The 15,686-nt window shown below is 39.4% G+C and overlaps 1 long non-coding RNA gene across 1 annotated transcript in view; it reads right to left on the bottom strand.

Moving 5' to 3' along the window:
• LOC129392047 (uncharacterized) overlaps window positions 1-13,708 on the bottom strand; it is a 21,045-nt gene extending 7,337 nt beyond the window's left edge. Inside the window, exons 1-2 of the long non-coding RNA XR_008617043.1 lie at window positions 13,593-13,708; window positions 1,572-1,628 (exon numbers count right to left, since the gene is read on the bottom strand). This is a non-coding gene — a long non-coding RNA (uncharacterized lncRNA). The remainder of the gene's footprint in view (window positions 1-1,571; window positions 1,629-13,592) is intronic.
• Between the last annotated feature and the right edge of the window lie 1,978 nt (window positions 13,709-15,686).

The raw sequence follows: 15,686 nt of genomic DNA, 5'->3' as shown, positions 1-15,686 counted from the left end.
TTCTTACATCTTCTCAATCTTTGCCTCCATTCTTTTTCTGAGATCCTGGATCATCTTCACTATCATTATTCTGAATTCTTTTTCTGGAAGATTGCCTATCTCCACTTCATTTAGTTGTTTTTCTGGTGTTTTATCTTGTTCCTTCATCTGGTACATAGTCTTCTGCCATTTCATTTTGTCTATTTTTCTGTGAATGTGGTTTTCATTCCACAGGCTGCAGAATTGTAGTTCTTCTTGCTTCTGCTGTCTGCCCTCTGGTGGATGAGGCTATCTAAGAGGTTTGTGCCAGCTTCCTGATGGGAGGGACTGGTTGTGGGTAGAGATGGGTGTTGCTCTGATGGGCAGAGCTCACTAAAACTTTAATCCACTTATGTGCTAATGGGTGGGGCTGGGTTCCTTCCATGTTGGTTGTTTGGCCTGAGGTGACCCAGCAGTGCAGCCTAATGACTCTTTGTTGGGACTAACAGCAGACTCTGGGAGGGCTCATGCCACGGAGTTCTTCCTAGAACTTCTGCTGCCAGTGTCCCTGTCCCCTTGGTGAGCCACAGCCTCCCCCCGCCTCAGCAGGAAGCCCTCCAACACTAGCAGGCAGGTCTGGTTCAGTCTCCCATGGGGTCACCGCTCCCTGGGTCCTCATGTGCACACCTCCCTGTGTGCACCCTCCAGAGTGGAGCCTCCATGTCCCCAGTCCTGTCAAACTCCTGCAGTCAAATCCTGCCAGCCTTCAAAGTCTGACTCTTTAGGAATTCCTCCTCCCATTGACAGACCCCCCGGTTGGGAAGCCTGACGTGGGGCTCAGAACCTTCACTCCAGTGGGTGGACTTCTGTGGTATAAGTGTTCTCCAGTTGTGGGTCATTCACCCGCTTTTCGATGGGACTTCCCTTCATTGTGATTGCGCCCCTCCCACTGTCCCACTGTGGCTTCTCCTTTGTCCTTGGATGTGGGGCATCTTTTCTGGTAAGTTCCAGTGTCTTCCTGTCGATGATTGTTCAGCAGTTATTTGTGATTCTGGTTCTCTCGCAAGAGGGAGTGAGCGCACATCTTTCTACTCTGCCATCTTGAACCAATCTCGTATGATTCTTTTAATGTATTTTTTTCTTTTAGTGTATTGTTGAATTCAGTTTGCTAATATTTCATTGATGATTTTTGCATCTATGATCATCAATGATATTGGCCTTTAATTTTCTTTTTTGTGATACATTTGTCTGGTTTTGGTATCAGGGTTATGCTGGCCTCATAGAATGAGTTTGGAAGCATACCTATCTCTCCAAAAAGCACTATTCTTTAACTTCTTTGTAAACATGAAGTCATCAGGGACTCTTGTGTTTGTGGTCCTGAATATGTGCTTATGTGTGTATGGGCAGGAGCAGAAGATAGGTGACCTATTGTAAAATATGAATGAGATTTAGGAAAAGGAAGGTGTGATGATGAAAAGTGACATTTTTCTAGATTCACAGACATAGAAACCAGACTTACGGTTACCAAAGGGGAAAGGGAATAGGGAGGGATAAATTAGGAATTTGGGATTAATAGATACACACTATTATATACAAAATAAACAAGGACTTACTGTACAGCACAGGAAATTATACTCAATATCTTATAATAACCTATAATGGAAAAGAATCTGAAAAAGAATACATATATATTACATACATATATATATATAACTGAATCACTTTGCTGTACACCTGAAACATTGCAAATTCACTATACTTCCAAAAAGTGACATTTTCCCCAAGAATAATTGTTAAATAAAATTTTAAAAATATTTTGTATTTTTCTGTATGTTTTTGGAGAAATAAAAACTTGCCAGGATTTTTTTAAGTAATGTCTAGAAAATAGGTGTAGCTCATCAGCTAAAACACAAATAATTTTATTATGTGAAAAGCAATTTAAATGTTTCTTGGAGGTATTAAAATTACTTAAAACAAGTGGCACATTTTTTGTAAATAGTGCAATGCTACCTTAATTGTATCTGTTCAACAGACTGAGGCACAGTATCTACAGTGGAGCTAACTGAATTCCTAATTTTGGATAAAAATACCCACAGTGCAAATGCGTGTAGAATGTGAAAAGTAGCACATGACAAAATTTTATTGTATTAAGGGCATAGGCTTTTGAGTCAGAAAAAAATATTGAATTTATATCAAGTTCTGTCACGTCTTAGCTATTTAATTTGAGGGCAAGGGGCAGTTGCTTAACCTCCTTCACCATCATTTCCTAAATTATAAAATCGGTATGCTTGTACTCACCTGCCACCAGATTGTAAAACTTAAAGAGAATAGGCATCTAAAATGACTAGACATAATAGATAGCTAATAAGTGTTACCTTTATCATTCTGCATGTTCTTGGTAGATAGAGTAGCCATTCTAGACTCATCATAATTTGCTTACTTATAACAAGTTGTCATTCTCATTGAGGGTTCTACTAGGTGTGAAGTAAACAATCTGTAGTTTGTGGTTTTCAGCTAATAGTTATCCAAGCCAGTCTCCAGAGATGAAAAATGAAAATGGAAACTAAATGTCCATGGGCAATAGAATAAAAAATAACTCTTGGAGAATTTTGAGGAAATGAATTCTTTCAAGGCTGACATTTATTTAAAAATGAGAAATAGCATTAGATACGTGCAGGGAATTTTGTACTTTGGGCAGACATAGGTTAGTGCTAAAGCCTTTCATGTATTACATTTAATAGACTCATAATGTGTTAAATAGCTACATGATTTTTATTTTTATATATTTTATGCAGCAAAATAAATAGCTATTTAAGTGCTTTTTGATGTGTGAAGTAATGGACTTTTTAATTGCCACTAGTAAGTGTCTTTAATTTAGTGAAATTTCTCCCGTGTGTTGATGGTTTTGCTTCTCTGATAAGGCAGAGAATACTTACTTGCTTCTTGGTACCTATAGGTATTACAATCATCTTTTATCAGCATGGGGATAAGGAAATCAATAATGATATGCAAATAGGTAAATAAGATTTATATGAATTGTATCAAGGTTAAAAAATTCCCTTTATAAGTGGCGCTGGAATTTATCTTAGGGAGGGAATTGTCTTACTTTAGGAAATACTTCAATCAACTTCTTGGGGTGGAAGGTGAGAATCTCAGCAGAGTCAGCAGGAGACACGGGAACAAAAGAGGTAGCAGACTGCTTGGTACAAGAAAGGAATGGTGTCCAGAGAAGCTAGGAGAAGAGGAGCTGAGGAAGGAGAGAGGATGGCTGAACAATATAGCAAAAAGGTAAAGGGGTCTGTAAAAGGATCTATGATATTCTATTTTAAGCATTTACTTTTCTGTGATGTAAATTACCTCTTTCTCCCTCATGTTTCAGTAAAACTGGCTGTTCACACCAATTACTTGTAGAAGTTTTGTTTTGTTTTTAAGGAAATTAGGGAGAGGTATTGGGTTTTGCAACAGGATCCAAAAAGAAATGTGAAAAAGAAATGGCACATGTGGGACAGTGAGACCTTCCTTTACCTAAATTAACTCAGCAGAAGCAAACATTCAAAGCAAAAATGAAAGAAAAACTTTGTACTGAACACTTGTTAAAAACAGCAAGACTGAATTTGTCTGGTACCACTGCAGTAGAGGAGAGACCTTGGTATATCCTGAGCTCAACTCCAGCAAAACAAAAGGTGGGAGGCTTTTTAAATGCTCGAATATGTGAAAGAAAAAGTCCTGGATGACATCAGTGGGGGAGGTTTAGTCAATATGATGAGGTCATCAGTTTGCTAAGTGATGCTTATTGAACTTAGGCTCCTACCCTCCAGAAACTGGGAGACAGGGGTTGTATCTTTCCTAATGACTACATTTTGAAGAGATGGCTCCCAGGTACATGAGAAACGCATTCTTGAGTGTAGAAGATAGGTCTCAAAGAGACAGAGAAATAATTTATGATTGCAAGTTTTTTTTAAAGTAAATGCTCTAAGAAAAAGGAGGTCAGGGCCCTATAGTCAAGTGTTGGCTGGAACAAATAGTAAATTCTTTTGGCAGCATCGAGCTTTATTAGGCAGGAACTTAAGGGGGCTGGGGTCATTGTCCTAGGGACACAAACTCTAACTCAGAAACTATGCTAGCGTTTCTTCAAGTCTTTTGGTGAAGGGGACGGGGGTGGATGAAATTGTACTAAAAGTTGCATTTCTTATAGGCCAAGATTGAGGTCTTGTTGAGAAGAGGGCTCAGAGGTGCTTAACTAAAGTTTGGTCAAATTTTATCAGAGCCAGGTAACAACATGAATTTGATCTCCCTAGAAATTTTCAGGAATCTTGAGGAAGATATGGGACTTGCTTTCTTTTCTTTTTTTTTTAAAATTTATTTTTGGCTGCATTGGGTCTTCATTGCTGCGCCTGGGCTTTCTCTAGTTGTTGCAAGCAGGGGCTACTCTTTGTCACGGTGCATGGGCTTCTCATTGTTGTGGCTTCTGTTGTTGCGGAGCACAGGCTCTAGGTGTGCAGGCTTCAGTAGTTGCAGCACACGGGCTCAGTAGTTGCAACATGAGGGCCTTAGAGCACGCAGACTTCAGTAGTTGTGGTGCATGGGCTTAGTTGCTCTGTGGCATGTGGGATCATCCCGGACTAGGGATTGAACCCATGTCTCCTGCATTGGCAAGCAGATTCTTAACCACTGCGCCACCAGGGAAGTCAGATATGGGACTTTCTAATAGTGCAGTGAATATTTGAGCTGATCCAATCCATATTTCAATGGACAGGATGATCCCAACTGACATATCCTGTGCATGTAAAGTATTCCTGGTTTTGATTAAGTTTATAGGTAATACACTGCAACATATTTGAAGAGTTATTGAGAGAAATAATCCTCTTAAATTAGTGTGCTTACATAATTAAAATTTATTTGTCTTAATTCTCTGTAATATTTTATGAATTTGTCCATTTCATCTAAACTTTCAAATTTTTGGCATACGTTGTTCATAATATTATCTTATTAATTTTTTATATTTCAAATTCACAAGTGGCCTTTATTTCACAAAGTTTATATCCTCTAAAATAGCTTTTTATACAACTTTTACTGTATGATGCTATTTTAATGGAAAATAGACAAATGCACAAATTATGTTCTTTAAGCTATTTCTTCTACTTTGAGGAAATATAAATATAAGAAAGTATTAGTTCCCAAGCCTGGGTCAGTAAATTTATATTGCCTGAACTTGGATTTTCACATTAGATTGGGTATATATTACACCAAGGGGAGCTTCTGAATTATCTGTTGCCTTGCTCTGGTAGAGCGATTTTGCATGTCTTTATGTGTACCTTTTCCTCAGCCCTTTACTAAATCAATAAGCCATTCCTTGAAAACCAGAGCTGATATTAATGAGGTCTATTATCATGAGGAAGGATGGAAAAATAAAGAATCCAAGCAAGAATTTTAGGAAATAAGGTAAAAGAGAGGGAAATTTCTACATGAGACCTAAATAGTTCTAATAGTTTGGAGAGCTGAATACACAGTTTCTTTTAGGGGAGAACCAAGTATGTTTGGCAAAATACTTAAAAAAAAATCTTGATTGAGATATGTACAGTTTGCTAGGGATACCATAACAAAATGCCACTGACTGAGTGGCTTAAACAACAGAAATTTATTTTCTCACAGTTCTGGAGGCTAGAAGTCCAAGACCAAGGTGTCAGCAGGTTTGGTGGTTTTTTTTGTTTGTTTGTTTGTTTCTGAGGACTTTCTTCTTATTTTGCAGATGGCTAGCTTCTCATTGTTTTCTCACATGGTCTTTTTCTGTGCACATGCATCCCTAGTGCATCCAAATTTCCTCTTCTTATAAGAACAGCAGTCAGATTGTATTAGGGCCCATCCTAATGACCTCATTTAACTTAATCACTTATTTAAAAGCCCTGTCTTCATATCTAGTCACATTCTGAGGTTCTGGGGGCTAGGGCTTCAATATATGAATTTTGGAGAGACATAATGCAGCTCATATGTAATTTACATACCATGAAATTTATCCATTTAAAGCATGTAATTCAACATTTTTAGTATATTCACAGAATTGTGCAATCATACCACAATCTTAAGTTTAGAACATTTTCATCACACCCCAAAGATTCCCTGTAACACTAGCAGTCACTCCTCATTGACTACCACCACCCCTCTACCCCACTTCTAGGCAACCACAAATCTACTTCCTTCTTATAGATTTGTCTATTCTGGATTTTTCATGTAAATGGAATCGTATAATGTGTTGTCTTTTGTGATTGGCTTCTGTCACCCAGTATAACATTTTAGTGGTTCATCCAGGTTTAGAAAGAATCAACACTTCATTCCTTTTTATTGAAAAATAATATTCCATTGTATGGATGTACCACATGTAGACATACGGTTTCATTTATCTTGGATACCTATGAGAAGAATTGCTGGACCATATGGTAACTCTATGTCTAACATACTGAGGAACTGCCAGAGTGTTTTCCAAAGTGACTGTACCATTTTACATTCCCACAAGCAATAAACAAGGGTTCCCATTTCTCCAAATCCTCACCAACACTTGTTATTGTCTATCGTTTTTGATTATAGCCATCTTACTGGGTGTGAATTGTATGTCACTGTGGTTTTGATATCCATTTCCCTACTGACTAATGATGTTGAACATCCTTTGATGTTCATTAGTCATTTGCATACTTTTTCTTGAGAAATGTCTATTCAAATCTTTATTAACTTTCTAATGTCTGTAGTAACTATAATTTTCTCCCCCTTTTCATCCTGATATGATTATTTGTTCTTTCTTTTCTTAATCCATATCAATAGAATTTTATCAATTATTAATTTTTTCAAGGAAACATCTGGCCCTGTTGATACTCTCTACTATATTTTTATTTTGGAGTTCCTTTTTTTTTTTGTTACTTTATTATTTTCTTCCTTCTCCTTCTTTGGGTTTATTTTGCTGTAATTTTTTCCAACATCTTGAGAAGTCTGCTTAGCTCATACATTTTCAGCAATTTAAATTTTATATAATTTTTGCAATTAAATCTGTAAATTTTCTTTCGGATACTTAGAAGCATCCTCTAAGTTTTGATTCATGGCATTTTAAAAATTCCATATTTATTTCTTTTTTGATCCATGGGTTATTTAGAAGTATATTTCTTAATTTCTAGTTATCATTTTTAAATTATTGATTTCTAGCACAGCCATATATAATTTCAGTCCTTTGAAATTTGTCATGACTTGCTTTATGGCTCAGTATATGGAGAATTTTTGTAAAGGTTTTTCTTGTGTCCTAGAAAATAACTTGTTGTCTATAGTTGTTTGAGTCAGTGTTCTGTATATGTCTGTTATGTTTGTTACTGTTATTTAGATCTTCTATAGTCTTCTATAATTCTATGGCTTCATTATTCAGAAAAATTGATAGATTTATGGATTCAGAAGCCCAGTGAGCACATTCACTATATGACAAAATTACATTATTTGAGATAGATGCTATATAATGAGAAACTTAATTTCTCAACCAATAATTTAATAATTTGAGTCAGGGAATATTTATAATGTTCATCTGTAAGAATTAAAAGCATTCAGAATACCTTTGCCGGGGGGTCAGAAGTTGTACTGTTATCTTTTAAGCCTTGGGGGCAAAAATATTAACACGGGGGCAATCAGGAATGATACATAGGTGCCCCAACTCTCTGGCTTAAATATTTGGAGAACATGGTCCTGTACATTCTGATTCCTTTTGATCCAATTACTTATTTCTTTTGAATTCACTGTGTCTCTCCATCCAGTCTCAGCACTTCTAAATGAAGCTGCCCTGGTCACACAAAGTTTATGTTAATAGAATTTAGCCTCTGATGTTAGCTTCTGAGTATTTCACCATTGCATCTGCATATTCCTCTTCCTCTCACCTGGGTTGAGCCTGCCCTTCAGCTCCTCTGTCTAACTTTGCTTGGTGACCTGTTTTTTGATGTGCTTCTCTGGCTCATGCTCTTTACCCTCCTTCAGACAGTAACTGTAGGTCACAGCCCCCTCCCCACCCCTTACCCCCTCCACCCAGGGCCTGTGGAACTGTTCAGGCAGAACTATTTCCACCAGGGCTTCCCATCAGAAGAGGGGAATATTGTGTTGGGTTCAGTCATACGTCCAAATACACTCTGCTATCTGGTTCTCAGATGAAGATTTGCCCAGCAACGTCCAACTCCCAGATGCCTGTCTGCTCTACCACAGAGTTCTTAGCTAACGGATCATGGTTTCTGCACTCAACTTTCAGTTCTGGCCTCCCAGTTGATTTATCTCCTTCCTTTCTCCCTCTGGCAAGACCAAGCATGTGAGCCTTAATAACAGTCCTAGTACACCCATAATGACTATTCTCCCTGTTTCTATTTCCTGATTTTAGAAAGGCACAATATATAAAAAGGAATGATAAAACATGGATGAAACTTGAAGACACTAAGCTAAGTGAAATAAGCCAGACACAAAAGAATGATTCAACTTATATGCGGTACCTAGAGTAGTCCAATTTAGAGACAGAAAGTAGATTAGAAGTTACCAGGGCTTGGGTTAGGGGCAATGGAGAATTATTGCTTCACGGTTACCGGGTTTCTGTTTGGAGTAATGAAAAAGTTTCAGAAATAAATAGTGCTAATGGTTGTACAACATGGTGGATGTAATTAATGCCACTGAATTGTGCACTTATCATTGGTTAAAACGATATGTTTCATGTCATGTATAATTTGCCACAATAAAACAAAAAGGCACAATAATATCTCCTTGACCTTCTTCAGCGTTCTCCAGGGCTGCTCCCTTTTGGTCTGCCTCTTAAATATTAGGATTCAGTAGTTTTGTTCCTTGGTTCTCTCCTTTTATTGTCCTGCCCTCTTCCTCTGGGGAATCTCATTCAGTTTGCTAATGAGAACTGAACTTAGATTTTTAGCCTAAACTCTCTCCCAAGTGGCAGACCCAGGTTACTGCGTTACTTGAAATCTCCACTTGGATATTCCACTAGCTCTTCAATCTCATCATTCCCCTACTCAACTCATCCTCTTCTTCCCGGAGCAGTTTATCCTTCTGTCTGTTTTTAGCCTTCTGTCTTCTACAGCCACGGTTTCCCAAACCAGACATTCAGGCGTTTCTCCCCTTTTCCCACCTCCAGTCTCTCACTAAGCCCTATTTTTCTCATTTTACCTTGTGCAATGTCCCACCACGTACCCTACAGCAAGGCTAGGCTGCTAGCCTGGCCCTAAACTGAATTCTGTGCTTTAGAAATCTCCTGCCTGGACTATTTTAGAATGACTTTCCTTGCTTTGATCTCTTTTCTCTTCACCCTCAAATTCTCTGCCCCTTCTACTTCAAGACCTGGGTGAAAGTTCCTCTCCTGAAGGCTGTTATCTTCTCTTTGCAATCCCCTTCTCTCTAGCACAATCATCTTTCTGTCCTTCTTGCCTGGGAAAAGTATTCTCTCAAATCAGTGTAAATGAAATAATTTTATAAAGCATGTTGCAATTCATCGCAATTGCTTGTTTACTTGTCTGACAGTCTCCTCCACTAGACTCTAATCTTTTTAGAGGTGGGGATTGTGTCCAGCTGCCAGCCAGCACCCTGGTCCATGGTAGGTGCTCCTTAAAGAGCTACAGTGTCTGCCTCTATAAACTTGAGAGAACTAGACATTTTTTCAACACTTGAGATTCAAACAGTTTTCAGAAAAGTCAATCCATTTTATGCTTTATTCTCTCTTTGCTGTTAGATATTGCTAAGTGACTATCACCTAACCGCTCAGAGCCTTGTTGTAATTGTACTTCCCTCCAGTTCTTTTGTGGCTGCTTCAGATGCTTTCCTGATAGTTCTTATTTCATATTTTAGTGGTTTTAAACTTAGGAAAGTTTAAAAGTTTACGGACACATCTAAATATGGATATTGCAACACAACCTGGATACAACCTAAGGATTGAAAAAAAATCCTACGGGATCCCTAAAATTAGTGCTTCAGGGTGTTTAAAGTTGCATCACTTTTTCATTGTGTGATTTAATGATGACCTTAGCACTTTATCAAAGCAATAAATCATGTGTTTTAAAAATTAAAATGACCTGCAATTAATTTTATTTTTTTAAATCTTGGGTCTTTTTGTACTATAATTAAGAGACTGTAGGGTTCCAAAGCAGATTTGGAGTTAATGTTTCTGAATAAATGCTACCAAAAGAGAGACACAGACTCCTAATTACTTCAATCTTCTTAATACTAGGTTATTTTTGATCTGTTGCAAATAGCATAGCTCCTATATCAGTCACGGTTCTCCAGAGAAACACGACTAATATATATTTCAGAACTAATACGTATGTATATTTATATAATGTTTGTGTGAGCAGGGCAGCTTCATTTAGAGTTGCTGAGACTGGAGAGACAACAGGAGTGAATCCAAGAGAAATAAGTAATTGGAGCAAAGGAAGTCAGGATGTACAGGACCAAGGTCCCCCAATATTTGTGCCAGATAGTTGGGGCACCTGACTGTTATTTCTGATTGCCCCTAAAGAGTGCTCTGGGACCCAGTTTCAATGTGGGCAGGGGTTCCCCCACACATCTTGGACACCAGCAGGGTGTCCTACAATTCAACTTAATTCTGACACTATCTACCTGGAGATAGAATCAGATTCCACAGGTTGAGGGCTCAGTCTGACAAGACTGTCCCCATCTGCCACTTCAGATGCAGATGTCAAGCCCAGGTTGTTACCTGTACTTCTGAATAACTCGCTAAAAATTAAAGGCTCCCTCTATTCCCTCTTTGGATTCAATTAGTTTGCCAGAGTGTCTCACAGAAACATTTTACTTACTAGATCATTGGTGTATTATAAAAGGATGTAAATCAGGCACAGCCAGGTGGAAGGCATGTGGTAAGGGCACAAAGCTTCCATGTCCTCTGAGCACCATTCTCCCAGCACCTCCAAGCTCTCTGAACCCTGTCTATTTGGTTTTTTATGGAGGCTTCATTACCTAGGCATGACGGATTAAATCGCTGGCCATTGGCAGTTGATTCCACCTCCAGCCCCTCTCCCCTCCCAGAGGTCAGAGGGGTGGGTTTCAAAGTTTCAACCCTCTAATCACAGAGCTGGCTTCCCTGGCAACCAGCTCCCCGCCTCCCGCCCCCTCCCCTCCTTTGGTTACCTAGGGCTTTCCAAAAGTCACTCATTAACATAAATAAGGCATCTTTGTCATTCTCACACTTAGGAAATTCCAGGGGTTTTAGGAGCTCTGTGCCAGAAATGGGGATGAAGACCAAATATATATTTCTTGTTATAAATCATGTCACAGCCCCCATATTAATATTTTTACCTCCAAAGCTTAAAAAATATCAGTGCAACTTCTGATCAAAAGAGAAAGTATTTAGGGAATTCCCTGGCGGTCCAATGATTAGGACTTGCCACTTTCACTGCCAGGCTGTGCTCAATCCCTGGTCCGGGAACTAAGATCCCACAAGCCTCCAGGTGCGGCTAAAAACAAACAAACAAACAAACAAACAAAATTTTTGAATGCTTTAAATTCTTACAGCTGAGTGTTATGAATGCTCTTCTCCCAAATTATTTTATATATAAATATATATATACATAAATATGTAAAAAAAATATAAAGAGATTCATTTTAAGGAATTGATTGTGGGGGCAGGTAAGTCTAAAAGTCACAGGGCAGGGGCTTCCCTGGTGGCACGGTGGTTAAGAATCTGCCTGCCAATGCAGGGGACATGGGTTCAAGCCCCAGGCCAGGAGGATCCCACATGCTGCAGAGCAACTAAGCCTGTGCGCCACAACTACTGAGCCCACGAGCCACAACTACTGAGCCTGCGAGCCACAACTAGTGAGCCCGCGAGCCACAACTACTGAAGCCCGTGCGCCTAGAGCCTGTGCTCCGCAACAAGAGAAGTCACCGCAATAAGAAGCCCGTGCACCGCAACGAAGAGTAGACCCCGCTCGCCACAACTAGAGAAAAGCTCGCGTGCAGCAACGAGACCCAACGCAGCCAAAAATAAATAAATAAATTTATTTATTTATTTATTTATTTATTTATTTAAAAAAAATTCACAGGGCAGGCCAGCAGGCTGGTAACACCGAAAAGACTTCTATGTTACAGTCTTCTTCTTTTTTTTTTTATGTTGCGGGTAGGAGTTTATTAATTTATTTTTGCTGTGTTGGGTCTTCATTTCTGTGCACGGGCTTTCTCTAGTTGTGGCAAGTGGGGGCCACTCTTCATCGCGGTGCGCAGGCCTCTCACTGTTGCGGCCTCTCTTGTTGCGGAGCACAGGCTCCAGACGTGCAGACTCAGTAGTTGTGGCTCACGGGCCTAGCTGCTCCGCGGCATGTGGGATCCTCCCAGACCAGGGCTCGAACCATGTCCCCTGCATTGGCAGGCAGATTCTCAACCACTGCGCCACCAGGGAAGCCCTATGTTACAGTCTTGAGGCAGAATTCCTTCCTTTCCAGAAATCCTCAATTTTTGCCTTTAAGGCTTTCAGTTGAATGAGGCCCACTCACATCATTGAAGGTAATCTCCTTTACTTAAGTCTACTGATGTTAATCACATTTGCAGAATAACTTCACAGCAATATTTAGACTGTTTGACCAAACAGCTGGATACCATAGCCTAGCCAAATTGATCCATAAAATTTAACCATCATAGCTACCCTCGTAGTTATATTCATTAGCATAGGATGACAAGAAGCCATAGTATAATCATTCATTGTGTCTCTAATTTCTCCCACAAAACAGCTGGATAGAAAGTCAAAGAGAAGTCTACCAAGGTAGTCCTAGTGGAACTTTGGACTACTTTGTTACAAGTACCCTTTGAGCAGCTACCTTGGAGCTGTATAATGTTTTTATTTAAAAAGGTATTTCTGGGCTTCCCTGGTGGCGCAGTGGTTGGGAGTCCGCCTGCCGATGCAGGGGACGCGGGTTCGTGCCCCGGTCCGGGAGGATCCCACATGCCGCGGAGCAGCTAGGCCCGTGAGCCGTGGCCGCTGAGCCTGCGCGTCCAGAGCCTGTGTTCCACGGCGGGAGGGGCCACGGCGGTGAGAGGCCCGCGTACCGCCAAAAAAAAAAAAAAAAGGTATTGCTGTATTATTTTTATCTTACCCTACAATTTGGCTTCCAAGTTAGAACATTTGCTTGAGAAAGATAGTTAATTTTGAACTTAGATAGGCAGAATTCAGGGTATTGAGCTATAGATGGAATGTTTTAGGATTTGCTAATTTCCATGGTTGAATAGTTTGTGTACTTCCTTTAGATAACCCCTTCCTTATCTACAAAATAGGAATAACATTTACCTTGTATTATTGTTGAGAAGTTTAAACAATGTATTGAAGTGTCTAGTACAGTGCCTCATACACAGTCGGTGCTCCATAATTGTTTTCTTCACTCGTCCTACAATAGTTCTCATAACTGCCACCAGGGAGAACCTCTGAGCAACAGCTCCTTGAGCTCATGCACTAGCTAAGATGAAACCTCTTTCTTTGTTGCTGAACTTTCCATGAACCCTCAGCATCTCATTCTCTTTCTTTTGACTCTGCAAGACTGCAGAAGTAGAAAGAAGATTACTTTCCCTCCATTTTCTCTCATGCATGCATGTATGCATTCATTCATTTGTCCATTCACTCAACAAACCTTTACTGAATGCCTTCATGCTCCAGGCATCATGACAGGTACTGGGGATACAACACTGATCACTTACTGTGGTCTTTGTTCTTCAGGGGCTCACAGAAGATGATAGGGTGACCAGGATTGCTGACACAAAAAAACAGAGAGGACAGAAAGAGGTAGGTTTAGGGTCTACTGATAGTTTCATATTTAACTGTGGAAAGGGTAATGATGTCATCTGTAAGCATCCAGTAAATAATATTTTATAGCTTAAGAAAAATACCACATACTAAAAGAAAAAGAAAACAATAGATGATGAAAAAATATCTTAATGACAAAATATTTGTCAGTTATTAGTGTTGGCATTTATATTATCCATCCATTATGTTCTATTTGTTAAATGGACCAGTTTAAATTACTTAAGTATCACTTAGAATAACAAAATTAAGACTTAGGAGAACAGCTTTTGCTTTAAAATTTCTGCTGCTTTGATAATCACGGCAAATTAGGAATGGTGCTAGCTAACCTTTGGTGTGCCCTTATGATAGGTTTAGCATTGTGCTAAGCAGTGCAAGCATTCTGTCCTTCAGTCCTCAAAATGACTTTATGATCCCCATCTTGGGAAACGGGAAAGCTAAGGCACAGAGAGTTTAAGTAGCTTACTTAAGGTCGCTGGTAGGATCAGAGTTTGAAACCTGAAAGCCTGACTCCAGAACCCTTTGAACTACCATCTTACAGGGAATTTTTTTTAACTGTCCTAAAATACTGAGACATCACTATGAGCATGCATGTAGTCACATTTTATTTTATTTAAAAAAGTAGACAATGCTCTTATGTGGTTCAAAATTTTAAAGGTATAAAAGCATATGCAGTAAAAAAGCTTGCTCCAAACCTCATCTGCCAACTACTTACTCCCCCTTCTCACAGGCAACCAATAAGTCATGCGTATATTAATTTTTCCCTCTTTTTACATAAATGGTAGGCTACTATGTGACCCATTTCATATCTTTCTTTCTTTTTTAAAAAAAATTATTTATTTATTATTTATTTGGCTGTGCCAGGTCTTAGCTGCGGCACTTAGGATCTTCCTTGCGGCACGAGGGATCTTTAGTTGCAGCATGCGAACTCTTAGTTGTGACATGTGAGTTCTACGGCATCCCTGTAGTTCCCTGACCAGGGATCGAACCCGGGCCCCCTGCATTGGGAGCACGGAGTCTTAGCCACTGGACCACCAGGGAAGTACCTCATATCTTTATTTTCCCCCTTAAAAATGTATCCTAGAGGAGCTTCCCTTCCCTGGTGGCCCAGTGGTTGGGAATCCACCTGCCAATGCAGGAAACACCGGTTAGAGCTCTGGTCCGGGAGGATCCCACATGCCACGGAGCAACGGGGCCTGTGCGCCACGGCTGCTGAGCCTGTACTCTAGAGCCTTCGAGCCACAACTACTGAAGCCCGCGCGCCTGGAGCCCGTGCTCTGCAGCGGTAGAGGCTGCCGCAATGAGAAGCCCGCATGCCGCGACAAAGAGTAACCCCCCTCACTGCAGCTAGAGAAAGCCCGCGCACAGCAACAAAGACCCAATGCAGCCAAAAATAAATAAATAAATTTATATTAAAAAAATGTATCCTAGAAATCTTTCTCTATTTTTACATAAAGTGCTTTCTCTTTCTCTTTTAACGCTTGCCTAGTTTTCTATGGAATGAATGTACCATAATTTATTTAATCTGTCTGCTATTAATGGACATTTAAGTTTTTTCTAAACATTTGTTTTAACAAAAGTAATTTTGTATTTCTCAAATCATGAGTATTTAATAACAGAGATTTAGTTTGTCTAATCTGCACAGTGTCTTTAAATTTATTTTTAAAATATATAATACATTTATATGCTTTAAAATCCAATATGTATTAAAAAATATTGTAAAAGGTCTTTTTCCCCTTCCTGTCTGTCTCCAACATTTCTGCCATAGGCAGTCTACATTATTAGTTTCTTGTATATTCTTCCAGATAGGTATATGCAAGCATGTACATATATTTCTCCCTCTTTTTATACAAATGGTAGCATACTATACATACTGTATCTTGTGTGTTTTTTTTTAACTTAACACTAAATCATGAAGATCTTT

The sequence above is a fragment of the Physeter macrocephalus genome, chromosome 4, assembly GCF_002837175.3.
Source record: "Physeter macrocephalus isolate SW-GA chromosome 4, ASM283717v5, whole genome shotgun sequence".
Taxonomy (NCBI): domain Eukaryota; kingdom Metazoa; phylum Chordata; class Mammalia; order Artiodactyla; family Physeteridae; genus Physeter; species Physeter macrocephalus.
The sequence above is the reverse complement of the archived record's forward strand: the minus strand, read 5'-3'. Positions and strand labels throughout refer to the sequence as shown.